Here is a 16,645-nt window from a genome sequence, read left to right as displayed (position 1 = left end):
TCCTAGTGACAAGACTAAAATAACTAAAAATATAAGGAAACTTAAATCAAGTATTTAGAGTTCTTAGATATATTGACAAGGGACCCCAGGGTCATCAGAAAGAGGACATACAGTACAGTAAGTAGGAATTACAGGGAAGAGCACTCAGAACTGAGGTTTGTGTTCTCATTGTGTTTGTCTGTTCTGTCCTCATACTTCCCTTCCATCTGCCAAAGATACAGTATGCTAACAAAAATTTAATTAGTGGGCTATGAATGACAATAGGTGAATAGTAGTGTTCTCCCAATAAACACAGTGCCCATAGAAGTGTAAATATGCAAATACAGTGCAAATATATACATTGCCTACATATACACCCCCCTTGGACTTTTTCCAAATTTTAGTATGTCACAGCACGGAACCATGATGTATTTCACCTAGAATTCTTGCCACTCAACAAAACAAAGTACTCTATAAAGTCAAAGTTAAAAAAAAAATCCAGACATTTTACTAAATTTATTAAAAATAAAAACCAGAAAATAATTGAATGCATAAGTATTCATCCCCCCCCAGAGTTAATAATTAGTAAGACCACCTTTGGAAGAAATTACAGCTGTGAGTCTCTTTGGGTAAGTCATTATCAGCGTTGCAGATCTCGGCACAGGAATTTTTGCACATTCATTTTGGCAAAGTTGCTCGGGCTCCATCAAGTTGGATGGGGACTGTGACCAGCACTTTTTAAGTCATTCCACAGATGCTCAATTGGATTGAGGTCTGGGCTTTGACTGGGCCACTCCAGGTCATTAACTTTTTTGGTTTTAAGCCACTCTCGTGTGGCTTTTGCTGTATGTTTCGGGTCATTTTCCTTTAGGAAGATGAATCGTCTTCCAAGTCCCAGGGCTCTTGACGATTGCAGCACGTTTTCTTCCAGCATTTTTCTGTACTGAGCTCCATCCATTTTTCTTCTATTGTTATAAGTTTTCCAGTTCGTGCTGCAGAGAAGCATCCCCAAAGTATGATGCTGCTGCCATCAAGCTTCACTGTAGGGATGGTGTTCTCAGCGTGATGTGCTGTATTAGGTTTGCGCCAAACAAAGTTCACATCAGAGCATAGAATCTTCCTCCAAATTGTTGAGTCTCTCACATGCCTTTGGGCAAACTCCAGCTGAGATGCGATATGAGTTTTTTTCAACAAAGGCTTTCTTCTTACCACCCTTCCATACAAGCCAGATTTATGAAGGGTGCGTGCTATTATTGTCTCATGCACAGTTTCTCCCATGTCTGTCATGGAGGACTGTAACTCCTTTAGAGTTGCCGTAGGCCTCTTGGTGGCCTCATTTACCACGGCTCTTCTTGCCTGGACACTCAGTTTTAGAGGACGGCCAGTTCTGGGCAGATTCACAGTTGTTCCATATTTTCTCACCTTTTTAATGATGGACTTCACTGTGCTTCGAGGTATATTCAATCCCTCGGAAATCTTCTCATACTGAATCCTTCCCCTGACTGGTATTTTTCCAAGAACCTTGTCTCAGATCTGTTTGGAATGTTCCTTGGTCTTCATGGTGTAGTGTTTCCTTGGAAATGCACTACCTAAGTGGGGAAGCTCCCAGACACAGGTGTATTTATTCCAAAATCATGTGAAACACCTCAGCTGCACACAGGTAGACTCCAGTCAAGTAATTATGTGACTGGGAAAAGAGAGTTGGTTACTTTAGAGGTAATTTAGGTGTGTCAAAGCAAGGGGGGTGAATACTTATGTGTTCAATTATTTTCTGGTTTTTATTTTTAATTCATTTAGCAAAATGTCTGGATTTATTTTCATTTTGACATTATAGAGTACTTTGTGTTGATGAGTGGCAAAAATTCTCAGTTAAATACATCATGGTTCCATGCTGTAACACAATAAAATGTGAAAAAGGTGTATATGTAGGCAATGTATATATTTGACAAAGCCACATATCCTGCACAAGATTTGTCATTTTCCAGCTTTAAAAAACAAATCTAGGACTTGACATTAATTAATCTCTGTGTATCAAAGGACCTCTGTTGACACTTTACTTTTCACAATCTGATTAAAACTGTTTGAGTTGCATTCTTAAAATATATAAGAAATTGGTTTTACAGTGCAAATGTTTTTTTTCATAGCTTGTACTGTTACTCAGGTGGGTTTTTTTTATTGTAACTGCAGCTATTTTCAGCTTTAAAATCTTCTGAGCGGAAAAAGTTGTTTCTCTTACTTTCAAAATGCTAGTTATTAACATGACAGGGCTGTGTAAACTGTCATATGGAAGAGCTTTTCATTGTCATGTCTCCTCAGAATACCACCTGTTACCTTGACAAGTGTGTGTGCTTTATTGAGAAAGTGAGGTTTATTTCTGTTTTTCTCTAGTTTGGAAAATGTATTTACAATTGATCATGCTAACCTTAAAGAAAATAGTCCCTTGTAATCCATGGTTGTTATCTTACCTTCAAATTTGCCTGGGAAGAACATGTTTTGTTCAATTCAAGAGTTCCATTCTGCGTTCCATTGAACACCGCTTTGTGTAACTAAATATTTTCGGGGTCTGAAAAGTACAGATATTGATTCTTAAAATGATTACACGTTGAAAAGGAAGCTGTGCCCTAACTGCATTTTCCCCCTATATATTTTTCAGACTGCCCTGAAGACTTGGCAAATAATAACGATCCTTCCCATTTTAAGATAAGATCACTTTATTAGCCATATAAAATTTCTTGCATTAGGAATTCATCTTTTCACATACCCCAGCTTGCTCTCCATGAGACACACAGACAGGGAGAGAGGCTTGGGGTCAGACCACAGGGTCAGCCATTGTACAGCGCCCCTGGAGTAGTTGGGGTTAAGGGCCTTGCTCAGGGGCCCAACAGAGTAGGATTCCTCTGGCGGCCACGGGATTTGAACCGGCGTAGATCCTTAGCCACAGAGCCACCACTCCATCCCATTTCTCTTTTGTACAATTTGTTTTATACAAACGTGTTGTTTGTACGGAGTGTAATGTTAAGATGTTCAGTTACTGACATTACTCTAAATACAGTGCAGTTTAAGCTTGAGTTCCATTGCATTGTATATCAGTCAATATTGTGTGAAAGATCACTTCCATTAGCTTCTTCTCAAGCATCTGCCTTGACTCTCCTACTCAAAACCATTGCGCAACCTGTGCTCATTGGCTGAGACTCATCTTCACCAACATGTCCACAAGAAGGAAGCAGTGACCTCTAGTGTCAGACCTGAAGAGAGACTGTACAATTAGTGGCTTATAAAATGAAAACAAAGGGAGTTTAGGGGGAGCTCTTTAGTCAGCAGCGTGGGGAGGAATTGCCGTTTAGAAGAAATGTCTCCCTTGTTTTAATTAGCAATCTAATTACGAAGGGTTCAACATGTTTCAGTGGAGGTCTGGCAGATGGAACTGGTCATGGAGGGATGTCTGCAATATTGATGGGTGCATTCTACACATTCCTCTCTTTGAGTGCTTCCTGATCAGTCTACCTCCACTGTAGGCTAGGGATTTTGTTTGTTTTAATCAGCAATCTGAATTAGCAAGGTGTTTTTGGCAGGAACATCTTCCCAGGTCACCTCAGAATACACAGTAGACCTCACACCTCAAGAAGCCAGGTCACCGTGTCAAAGAACTTAACAGTACGCCCCAGCTTTAGGACGTAATAGAATCTTTAAGCAAAACGGCTTCACTTTCAGAGAACATAAATAATAAGACATTCAAATTGCACAGTGCAGTTCTGAAAAGTGAGATCTAATGACAGAAAACACTGTCCTATATTCTTTTACAATAATCTCTGGATTACTGGGATACAGTGAGGCTCATCAACCTAAGGTATTTACTGCAATTTCTTGTAATTAAAAGCAAACACATTTTTATCTCTTCTACAGCTAGTTCTGTAAACAAAGTCCCTACAATATGGCAAACAAAAAAAAAAAAGAAATCAGTCCACAAACTTACCAATAATTCCCCAAGAAAAAACGTCTTCAGTTAAATCTGACCTCTGAAAAAGGAAAGACAACCTTGTGGAAATAAGGAACAGTTATATAAGCAAGTTGTTACAAGAACGAGCAATTTTAAAACGGAGAAGTTACTGTATATTGTTTTATACAGTATATTATGTATGTATGTTTTATACAGTATATTTAAAAATATACTGTAATTTTTGTTTTACTGAGGTTGATTCAGTTCTGGAACTAAGCCAAATTGTTGAATAGGCCCAATCACTGTTTATGCTCTTATTTAACATCAGATTTCACCACCAAAATCCAAATTAAAAATTCTACAACAACTGATTGTCAGCAGGGGACAACCATGCTTCTGGACATACTGCATTCTGTGAAAGATCAAGTGAAAATATGAATTTGCTTTAAAAGTTACACGACACAAAACAAAAACAACTCCTCAACAAGTCCAATAACTTCATAATGATTCTGTGACAGATCCTAGCCTCACCAAGGGACTGAACGCACAAAAACTCACAATTTGTGTATATTAATAAAGAGCCATTCTTACATTCTTTTGACTGTTTTATTAACTACACAAATCACACCCTTGTGCCATATGTATTCCTGCCTTCTGTTCTCTCGTTCTGTTGTCTCGCAATGTCTCACTATACTACATCCCCTCCTTTGTTATTTTTAAAGTCCATAACTTTACCATACAATTGTAACAATTCTCTGTGAACACACAGGAAACTGTTATCATCTATTCCAACACAATTGATGTAAAACCTTCCATTTCTATTCAACCCATTCAACCATCTTTTTTTTTTAAACAACAATATCTATGCGTAACAACTCAAATTTTAGTTCAATTTCTACTCAAGTCACTCCTAAATATCACATCATTTCTAGCAGTCTAAGTAACGTCTACATAGATAACACAAACAAAACAGGGCAATTTAACATTTGGAGAGCTATGCAAGTCCTATATTTTTAAGTGTCTCTGTAACGAGCTGGTTTCCTGATAACCCTGCCACTTCTGGGTAAAGTTACTGGCTCCACTGTCTGAGGATTCTGCATTTCCTGCACGTCAGAAAGTCCTGTATTCTCAGCATTTTCTGTTTCTGTAGTTTCAACATCGAGATCCAATGGAGGAGCGTGTCGAAGATGTTTCAGATTTCTTGAACTTGGCATCCAATTTACCGTCGTCTAGGCCAGCCACAGACACTGTATCACCAACCCTGAAGTTGTGATCGCTTGTTCGATGTGTCTGGTCTGCATACAATTTTATTTTATGTGTGTACTCCTCATGATGTCTATGGATATCTTTTGTATTTTGAATTTCCATCAGCCCTTCTTTTTTCTTTTCCACGTTTCCAGATATCACGTCCAAAGATAATATTAGCTGGGGTTTCACCAGATGCCCTGTGAGGTATTGATCGATATACCAGAAGACTCTTAGGGAGCTCCTCTCTCCATTTTTTTCCTTCTGTTGCAGCTGCTCTTAAGGCCTTTTTCAGGTATCTGTGAAATTTTTCAATTTTGCTATTACTTCTCGGATAGGATGGTGATGCACGGATGGGTTTAATTCCACAATTAGTCAGAAATGATTCAAACAACTGTCCTACGAATTGTCTGGCATTATCCGTTACTACCTCTAGTGGATAACCAAATTGTGCATCAGCTCTCTAATAACTGTGGCTGAAGATATATCTGATACAACAGCCTCAGGGTATGAAGTATTATAGTCTATTACAGTCAATATGTACTCATTCTGAATGGGACCTACCAGGTCAATGCCCAATTTTGTCCAAGGCCTTGGTGGTAATTCAAGTGGTTGGAGAGGCTGATCCTCCTGCAATGTCTGATTCAACACACAAGTGGAACAATTCCTGACTAGTCTTTCAACATCACTGTCCATGTTGGGCCAGTAAAATTTGCTTCTCAGGTACTGTTTTGTACGAACCACACCTTAATGTGTCTCGTGCTATTTTCAGTGCTTGTCTGATTTTTGTTTTCATTAATACAATCCTCTGTCCTCACAAAAGCAGTCCATTTTATGTAGATAACTCCAACATGGCTGGAGTTCTTCTGGAATTGGATTAGGCCATTGTCCTTTTTCCACTATGGACATCTACAATTTCAATGTGTCATCTTCGTTTGTTGCTTGTTTAAGTTCCTCAAGTGTCATAAGTGCTGACTGAAAGCACTGTATCAACATAGGTTTCTACATAACCAGTGTCTTCTGTCTGGTAAAGGAAGACGTGACAATGTCTGGGACGTTTACTGTGTGTTCAAGTTTGTAATCATATGGCTGTAATCTCAATCCAAGTCTTTGTAGCCTCGGTGGTAACAATGCTGCCTTTTTGGGACTGAACATATAAATGAGGGGTTTATGAGCCGTTTAAAGTGTAAACTTGCCTCACCACAAATGTGTCCTAAAATGTTCCACTGCCCAAACACAACCCAAGGCTTCACGCTCTATTTGCGAGTAACGCCTTTCTGCCGGGGTAAGTGAGCAACTTGCATATGCCACTGGCTTGTTCTGTCCATCTTCTCGTCTTTGCAGCAATACTGCTCCAAGTCCTACAGAACTCATGTCACTGATCACTACTGTTGGTGCATCTAGTTTGAAGTATGCCAGACATGGTTCAGTTACAAGTGCTCTTATCAACTCAACAAAGGCTTTCTCGGTCTCTGATGTCCATTCCCACTTCTGTCCTTTCCTCGTTAGTTTTCTAAGGGGTCCTGGTATATCTGCATTATTAGGAATGAATTTCATCAAAAATCCAAAAATCGAATTTGTGCATAGGCCTAAAATTTCGTATTCGTCTGCATAAGTTTAGTTCTGTGTGCTAAAACTTTCTTGAAAAGTTCTACTCTAACGAAGGTGGAAGTGGAAGTTCCACTTCCTGTATCTATCGCCATTTTTCTCTTGGCCATTTATTTGAACAGTTTACCTTCAGGGTTAATAGAATAAACAAATTCATCCGAGTCTGAAGAAGGTTCTTGAACTGCTCTCATTGGTTTAGCAGTTGTTTTAAGTTTTGTCCCTTCATTATTTGTATTAACTTTATTTTCTTGTTGGGAACTGTCTTCCTTACAGGGTAGACATTTTGCTGTTCGCGCTCCGCATGCGTCTGCTTTGTGCGTTGCTGGTCCGCACCTGTAACCTTTAATGTCAGCCGTCCCCTGTTCTTCTATATCTGTAGCTTGACTTCGTCCTGCTTTTGTTTCTGAAGTTTGAGCGAGTTCAGTGTTTCTTGTGAAGTAAACATGACTCTCTCTAGCTTTTGTCGCTGTGGTCAGAAAGCATTTTTTGATTCTGCTTGAGCTGCTCCATAAATTCTAGCTACTGTAACTAGAGCGCTTTCTAAAGTCAGTCCTTCCTATTGCAACAAAGTTATCACGCAGTCCCTTACGTGCACATCTTTCCACAAGTTGATCTCTTAACATGTCAGCTTCCAATACTCCAAAGTCACACGATTTAGCCAATTCTCTTAGTGCATTCACAAAAGCCTCAATAGATTCGTCCTGAGACAGATCTGTCTAAATTTATGCCGTTCCAAAACCACATTTCTCCGCGGTGTAAAGTAAGTGTCTAAGGCAGCTACAGTCTGTTCATATGTACCTTTTTCTCCAGGGAGGTTGGCGAAAATCCGCTGCATGGGCGTCCCGATACAGTGCAGTCTCATGGCATCCGGAGCTTCTGTAGATCCACCGGCTATTTAAAAAAATCTGAACGACTCCATCCATATCTTGTATTCCCTGTACAAATCCGGAGCTCCGAGGTTCAGTGGAAGCGGTGGAGAAAGCTGGGCATGAGCAAAGCTTCTCGGCGCGGCGGCCATTATCTTCCACGGCGCAAGCTGAACGAACAGCCCGCAAATTCAACAGTTCGGTTCCACCAGCAAGAGAACTATAATCTGCAGCGTTCTGCTCGCTTTGGGTTCGTCAAGTACTCAGCTCTCGTCGCCATAAATGTGTACATTAATAAAGAGCCGTTCTTATATTCTGTTTTATGAACTACACAAATCACACCCTTACGCCAAATATTCCCGCTTTGTACTCGTTCGATCCGTTTTCTCGCGATGTCTACGCATGGCAAGGCCAGGAGGTTTTATGGTTTTCCTGTTCATGTCCCAACGAGAAGAAACCAGCATATTCTACAGGGCTAAATCGAGATACAAGTGGCTTTTGTGGAAGCATGAAAGCAAATGAATGATAATCTTGTGAATATGTTGAGAGAGGCTCTCAATGGTGCCATATATGGTTGGATTTGCATAGAATGGAAATTCACCTTTGTTCAATCATTAAATAATATTTTTATCACAGGTAGGGGTAACCACAGAGAAAGTTTATTAGTCCAACTGTCTACCTGAAATTACAACTAATTTGCTAATAAACTAATGGAAAATAGTCTCCATTTGTTGTGAGCAGTATATAAGCTTTCCGTGTGAGACCTTACTGCATGATAATAAAGGAAAACTCAAATGAAATATACAAAACGCTAAAGTTGCATACATCAAACATATTTTTACATTTCCCCTGCTTATTCCAAAATCAGATGAATTATAATGTTCACAATTGCATCTGATGCCTACAGTAGCTACATCTCACTATCATTTTCTTCTATGTAAAATACATTTATAAGAATTTAAAATTATATAATTTATTGAGGATTGGTCCTACCTTTCTCTATCAAAAGGAATTGTCTTTGAAGCATATTTAGACTTTGGAGCAAAAAAGAACAGGCCTTGTGAAATCCCATGTGCTATTATAAAGTGGAAATGTTTGATCAAGGATGTTTTGAGTCTCCTCTCAGTTTCTCCAGCACAAAATATTTAGTTAGTTAACCTTCACTCTCTTAATAATATTTTGAAATATTAATGTTACAAGAAAACTACTAAAACATGTCAGCATTTAAATAATTAATGAAATCAAATTTGTTTCCCTTTGAAAATGAACTACATGAATGTTTTATTACTTATACAAAACAAGACACTCTGTAATATACAGTTTTTGCCATTAGACTAATTTGTTAGCTCTGTGTGGTGCTTTTGGAGAGGAGGAAAGAGCTAGAAGCTAAAATAACAGATCCCACTTACGTTTCCATTAATTATTCTTATTCATAACTATAACCAGAACATTGATGTACACTCAGCACAAGAATAATATCTGCATATCATAATATATATCAACACAAGAATTAGCACAAGAATTAAAAATATCATATAATAATAATCATGATATCAGCACAAGAATAAAAAATGTTCATATTCTGCTCTTACTTTTTTTTCAAACACATTACAAAACTGTTGCATATTATTGTTGTTGTTGAAACTTAAATCATAACAACCTATAAAAACTGGAAACAAGGAACAATAATAATTTTATAAACCTGACCTATATCATTACCTTTAAATATTTCTGTGGGAACTTCATTGCAATTTTTCTTTCTGATAAAGAATCCGTTTAAACTGATCTCATTCTGCTTTCATTTACCCAGTTCAAAAGGAAGAAATCATTGTATTGAAATATTTAGACCTTTCTGAATAGCATGTTTCAGGTGTAAATGAAATCTGCTCTTTATTCTGAATCCTATTCTTGTATTGAATATGCATATGTCAGCTGCATTTTATCTGAATTCATGTCTTTTTTCCAAGTTGAAGAAAATGCTTAAGAGAATCCATTCATCATTTTAACATAATGTGGAATTACCACCTGTGCCTCATTTAACTGACTTAATGAGCTCTGGAGAGAGAAAAATGCTGCAGAAATTTCTGAAGGCATAAAGTGACAACTCATGACTACTTCTTATTCCTTACAGTGAGTTCAAGAACAAGAACAAGAACAAGAACACAGAGGCAAGCAATATCAGGATATACATGTTGCTCTATTTTAAATGTTCTTGCTTGTAATGATAGGACATAAAAGATAAATCTATAGGTAATAAAATACTTGACTTAAAACATATACAGTATTGTGAAGGTTACAGCTTCTTACTGTAAAATGCTAAAGCTAGGAAGCTATATTTAACAATACTTTCACAAATACAGTAAAGGCATATACTCTGAAATAACATTTAAAAACAATTAATTTAAAAAAATGAATTTAAGACAATAATCTTATTTCCAAATCCAGCACAAGACACGTATTGATTCGACTAGTATTAGTCACTAGTAAGTGACTAACATAGAACAAAAAGGTTATATTGATAAATCCTCAGTACCTTTAAATAACCGCATTTTTCACCATTTGTAAATTTTCTTTTCTAAACTTTGGCTTGTAAAATAATTCTAGAGCACACTTTTTTTTTCCAAGACAAGGGCTTGATTCCACACCGGGTCAAGCAGGACATTAGGTACATAAAGATGTATTGTGCATCGTGGTGGACTTCTGTGACTGGGCAATTTGTCAAACCCAACCTCTTCTACATTATCAATCTGACATTCCCTCTCTTAAGTGTAAGAAGACGTGGCCTCATATTTATAAAGAGCAGACGAGTGGAACATGTACTGTATATATTTCTAGTCACAAACCCAAAGAAATTAATCAGGCCTTGGAAACCCTGATACTCAAGTAACCGGAAAGAGCTTGCTATCTGCAGAAATGAGGCACGTATCAACAGCATTACCTTTTAATATTCAGAGCACATCTATTCTCGTCTTTTGTAAATGCTTTCCTGACAAACCTCAGTTGCTGCTAACAGATGCACCATTCTATTCCTATGCACTTTAAGAGTGACAAACATAAGGACATCCGCATTAAATCGCATAAATAATCACAATCAAAAATCCAGAGCAGGCATACAATTGCAGGAAAACAGCTTAGTACACCCACTCTGAATTTTAATAATGGATTTACCTTTTTAACATAGACATGTCTGAGTGTTGAAGTAATAAGTATTTTAAAGATCACTGAGATCTTTAATGACATCCTACTGAACATACTGTAATATGAACAGACACTATCCCCATTGTGTAAAACCTTTAACGTATCAGGTAAGTCATCTGAGAACAAATTCTCATTTACAATGACAACCATGCAGTCCATTCATACAGTTATACCATACAAAGGAGCATACAGTATGTATAGTGTAAATATATATGAATAAACAACCTGAGTGAAGCACCTTGTGCAATTGTACAACAGCAACACCAAACCCATGATTTTAACACTTCATTTTCTTCATTAACTCTTTCCTACCTTTGAAAACATTTTTGGCAACTTTCCTTCAGATCTTCCTCTCTTTACCCTTCCCAGTCATCTGTACGAAAGACATAATCACATATCACACAAAGATAGTATTTCTTTATATTGCCTATATATGATTTTTCAAGCTATTGCTTTCATTTATCGAGTGTCAGCTCCTAATTTACTATAGTTCTGATTCCTTAAAACAGATACTAGAAACATATTTATTTTCTTTAATTCAAAACAGCCCTTCTGGTGTCTTTGTAAACACCTAGTCTCTACATTTTATTCTAAGACTAACTAGTCAAATTATAGCTATACTTAAGCTAACCATATCTAGTTTTAGATCTTCAGCAATTGCTAACTGAAAAATACATATAAAACCCTGCAGGTGTTCTCCCTTAAAGATCTGAAGTTTTGTCTTCCCACAAAGCTGTCCTAGTACAATTCAGTCTGTGCAGTTGGAATTGAGGTGAGCTGGGCTTATTGACGTGTTTAGAGACAGGTTTCTAGATGGCTAGATAACTAGGTCAGGTGTTTAGTATTTATTCAAAAATAAACCTATTGAAAAAAATCAAATCAGTCTGTATTTTAATAAAGGAATCACACGTCTCTATTTAACTTTAATACTCAAAAAGAACACTCCCTTCCAAACTTTTACATAGTTTAATGAGAAAGCTAAAAATCCATGAATGGCTTTCTTCTTTCAGGTAGCTGTAATCTTTTATAATTGATCAATGTGTTCGAAAGGGGTACACCTGGAATAAAAACCTAGGGCTTTGGTTTACATTACAAAAAAAAGTTTGGATAGTCAGACTCACTTGTTTTTCTATTCCTATTCATACTCACATACCATCTCCAAAAAAACTGTTTGCTTTAATGATGCTGAACTAATTATACCCTGTCAGGCTGCTCCGTTTGTATTGCCTGAAACAGAAATTCCAGTTTGTAATGAGGAGTTTAGGGGGGGAAAATAGATATGCATAATATAATGGAATGAATTCGATTTTTCCTTGTTTTCACCCAAAGGGAAAAATAAAGTTTGCCAAAACATTGAGTGCCATTCATGTTATCCAGGAACCTTATTCCTCTGGTGTTTTTGTAATTAAAGTTACAATATGTAGATGCTGTCTGCTGTAACGTTAACGTTAATTAAAATGAAGAACTTGCATCACAGGAACAACTAGTGGGGGTATGGTTGGTGAGCTCAGACCTGAAATACAATGATTACACTTTTGAGGAATCTTAATTGCTCCTGCTGTGAAAAAGTATAGGTAATTGTGACCTCTGTAAATTGCCTTGGATAAAAACATCAACCAAATCAATTATCATGAGTCTTCTCTCTACCAGAAGTAGACCGATTGTGTGCATCACAGACAGAATTAACAGGCTTTACTCTCACATCTGTTTTCTCTCTCTTTTTTTCACATACTGTACAAAGATTTGTTGTTTCCTCTCTCAAGACAGAAGCTGTTTTCAAACTATTTCCTTCTACTTTTTACTTTACTGTAAAAACATTTGGGTTTATACAAGTAAACGTGAATTTACCCTACTGGTACAGTATATGCTGTATTATATTTCTATTTTTTTCAGAAGCTTTCTTTTTCCATATTTAACATACTGTAGCATTTTCTATGCTGCAGTTTGGAGTCCTACAAAGATTCAAATATTTTTAAAAATGTAAAAAATATCTTCTTTTTTGTGTTTTTAATTTTATACTCTCTTTTATAAACAGTTTTATATTAAGAATGACACATACAGTAAGATATGAGTCACCACTTTTATGAATAAACATTTTGTCTCACAAAATGTAAGCAAAACAAGCCTCATAAATCAAACGCCAAACGTTCATATCTCCATTTTAGTTATTTTTAAGTCTAGGTGGGTTACTTAAGAGGTTTTAAAAATAACCAATGTGTCTTTCTTTCACATAACCTGACTTCATACATCATAAGCCATTTAAATACCTTATTTTAATCATTTTAAAAATATTCTCCCATTAGAATAGAGTGGAATAGAACATTTTGCTTCCTAAGATGCATGATTTTACATTTTTAAAGGTATGAATTTTTATTACCCTCCTGTCTATTGCTAATTTTAATTTTTTTTAACCTCTAGAAAGCACTTTAAACAGAATAGCTAACAGTAATCAGGCGTCTTAAATGGCACGATTACACCATGAATGGTGATAGCTATTCCATAAATGAACATAATAATGTACAAGAAATGATAAGACATGTAAAGAATGGCATGTTGCTTTTCTTTTATCTGAGAGAGCACTTTGTGAAAATGTTTCTGTGTTTTATACACTGACTTAAAAACCATGACAGTCATGATGAAAATGGTGATAATCCCAACAAAGTTTGTTTAAAACATCAGAGGTTGCAACCCAGCATGAGTATTTAGCTTGAGGTCAAAGTTGCACCCTGTTGTATTAGAAATACAATATAGGGCATTGGATAGGGCATTTTGCGGGCTTTACTACACATAATGTAAAAGTAAAAACAAAAAAAAAAGACATGGCACTGGAACCACAATAGAGTGAGAGATATCAATGATGCCTTATAACTTTAATTCTGGCTTTAGTTGTCTTTCTGTGTGGAGTTTGCATGTTCTCACCAGGTTTTCTGGTTTCCTCCTATCTCGAGTGTCACTTTCTTTCTTGTACGAATGATGGATTGCTGATGTTCTGCCTTCTGGATAGGCTGTGGCTCGCCATGATTTTCAACAGTATGAACCGCTTTATGATGATGAATTGATCATGGCACCCTCCTTGTTTTTTTAATCATTTTTAAAATATATCTGCCCGGTTGAGCTGAGTAAAATAATGAATATAGTGGCTGACAAAAAGGAACAATTTTAAAGACAAATTAGCCCAATTAACACTGTACAGATCCTGATACTGCATCTACCGAGAAATGTTTTGATAAATTGTTCTGTTATCGTAAATAAATGCTTTTAACATACAATAATAATTCTGTCCATTTGCTCTTGCCTTAAGTTATTTTTTAATGTACTGTAGAAAGCGGAACTGGAGGTGAAGCTGAAACATTTTAAACATAATTAAAAATCAGAGATATTTTAATTTCAAGGCTATTACAAATGGAGAGAGCGGTACTGAATAATGCACTGTGCTGTACTATGCTGACCTAGTTACTGAACCATTGTTATTCCCTGTGGTGTGGAATGAAAAAAAAAATATGCAAGGGATATGCAGTTAAAAATAGTGTCTCCAAAAGACAGCCTAAAAATAAGGGAAGGTTCCAGTGTTTGGGAAGTAAACTCAGGCAGAATGTACAGTAAAAAAGAGTTACCATTGGTAAAGATATCACCTTTACATGCTGTATCAATCAGACACTCAGTGTGTGGGAGAGAAAATCGTCTCCATTATTTAGTGCCATTCTACATCGAAACCCAGTGGGTGCTTTGGATAGCGGTAACAAGGACAAATCTCTCAAAGGCAGAGACACAGTGCATTATATTCTTTCATAGCGCCTCATTTTTCCCTCAGCCTGCCAAGCATATCATATAGCCATCAACTAGTATTGAAGAAAAAAATCCATGGCAGAAAATCCAATATCAGTCATCCTCCTTCTTTCTGCACTGCTAGCTAAAGTTAACTCTATGTAGTCACACCAGAGTTCTCACATCTAGCTACTGCATGACCAGAAATCTTGCATCTATAAATCATCTTTATAGTGGACAGTGTAGGTTTCTTTCCAGAGATGTAGGGCATCTTACAAGAGCTGCTGTGAAGTTAAAATGTATCAAAATTGTCCCTATTGGTTATTTTACTGATTGTGGGTAAAGATGGGAAACTTAGATTAGAACACATGTTTTGTAACTTGTGTATAGATCTTAAGGATCTTTCCAAATGTCAGATCATCCCTTGTAACTATAATCTCCTATAGACAGCTGCAGAATGGCACCTAGAGTGTACCTCCAGTATGTTATTGTTAAAACAACTGAACAACTTGGGTGTGAAAAGAGATATACTGTAGCATACTATTTCAGAAGTAGAGTTTTAAAAAGAAACCACATGAAAGTGTTGCAAAAAAGCTTATAAAGGGCACCTACTTCATAGGTGGTTTCGATTGGGATTTGCTTTTAATGTACATAAGTGACATCAAAGTCATGCTTTCATTTGCTTTTTTCCCCATTTTTCTATCATTTTAGTCTGAACACAAAAATCTCCCAAGCTCTCTAGATTTAATAACAACAATAACGCCATTTAAAAGCTTGAAACCCACATCAAGGACCTCATATCATACAACAATGCAAAGTGCAGAGGCTCATTAAAGGTCTTCCAAGCTTCGAGACTAGAATTGTTCTTTTAACATCACCAGCAGGTATTAATGAAAAGAGCCTCTCCTTTTTATATCGGATCATTACAGGCACAAATGTTTATTTTTTCTGCTCAGCTATTGCCTTTATGTTTCTTTTTTTACTGGAATCATTGACAAATATATACTACGTACAGTAACATTCCAATGCATAAAGTGATGTTAATTTGTACCGTTAATTTGTACTCTTGCACAATTGATCACATTTACAAAAAACATCATCCCTTCATTTTCTGTTAGAAATGTATTTTTTATAAGAGAGATCAGATTGTTTTCAAGAAATATTAAAAGATAAGTAATGCACAAAACCTGGAACAGATAACCAGATACTCTTGTGTATTATTTTGTTTCGATTGTAGCTTGTTTTTAAAATCCAGGTGAAGAGAAGACATTAATATCTCTACAAAATAACCTAAGTACAGTGCAACTACAAGATGATCTAAGTACAGTGGAGTTTGCAACTAAAAGAGAGTTTGCAACTAAAATCACAGCACATGCTTATCCAATTCAGGGACACAGTGGTCAGAGCCTCAGAAATCTCAAAAAACACTGGGTGCAAAGGATACACACTGCATGGGGTACACACAAACAGCACACCCTCACACAAGGGCCAGTTTTTACAGAAGCCAGTTCAGTTAATCTGGCAGCATGTCTTTGAACTGAGGGAGAAAACTGGAGCACCCAGAGGAATCCCCCACAAACGGGTGGTGAACATGCAAACTCCATGCAGATAGCACCCCAGGAATTGAACCCAGGGCTGTAGAGCTGTGAGTTAGTGATACTAACTGCTGTGCTCCTCTGCTGTCCTAAATGAGCCAAGTAATGGGCAAAAAGGAAATGCACTGTACATTGTCAATCACTTCTTATTATCAATAAATAAATTGTTACTATACATGTGTATATATATATATGTTTGTTCATCCTAGAGGATCCTAAACAAAACTGAACAGGCTGGAGGAGACTGAAGTTTGTCCACCCCTGCAGTACTATCTCTGTGGTGGCAGTCAGGAGCAGTTTAAGCACGTTTAATTAAAGAAAGACATCCACAACAACAGCAAATCCACTGAGTAGATCACTGGCAGTGCTGTAAAACACAATGTTGTTTCAAAGAAATAAGGCTTTTGCTGGAGTTGTAGGACTGTGAAATGTATAATGGAATGTTTCATTTC

At 36.8% G+C, this 16,645-nt stretch overlaps 1 long non-coding RNA gene across 1 annotated transcript in view; it reads right to left on the bottom strand.

The window, feature by feature from the left end:
- LOC148644031 (uncharacterized) overlaps window positions 1–8,006 on the bottom strand; it is a 29,717-nt gene extending 21,711 nt beyond the window's left edge. The window contains exons 1-2 of the long non-coding RNA XR_015928945.1: window positions 7,568–8,006; window positions 3,953–3,995 (exon numbers count right to left, since the gene is read on the bottom strand). This is a non-coding gene — a long non-coding RNA (uncharacterized LOC148644031). The remainder of the gene's footprint in view (window positions 1–3,952; window positions 3,996–7,567) is intronic.
- Between the last annotated feature and the right edge of the window lie 8,639 nt (window positions 8,007–16,645).

Source organism: Lepisosteus platostomus, chromosome 21, assembly GCF_059453375.1.
Source record: "Lepisosteus platostomus isolate fLepPlt1 chromosome 21, fLepPlt1.hap1, whole genome shotgun sequence".
Lineage (NCBI taxonomy): Eukaryota > Metazoa > Chordata > Actinopteri > Semionotiformes > Lepisosteidae > Lepisosteus > Lepisosteus platostomus.
The sequence above is the reverse complement of the archived record's forward strand: the minus strand, read 5'-3'. Positions and strand labels throughout refer to the sequence as shown.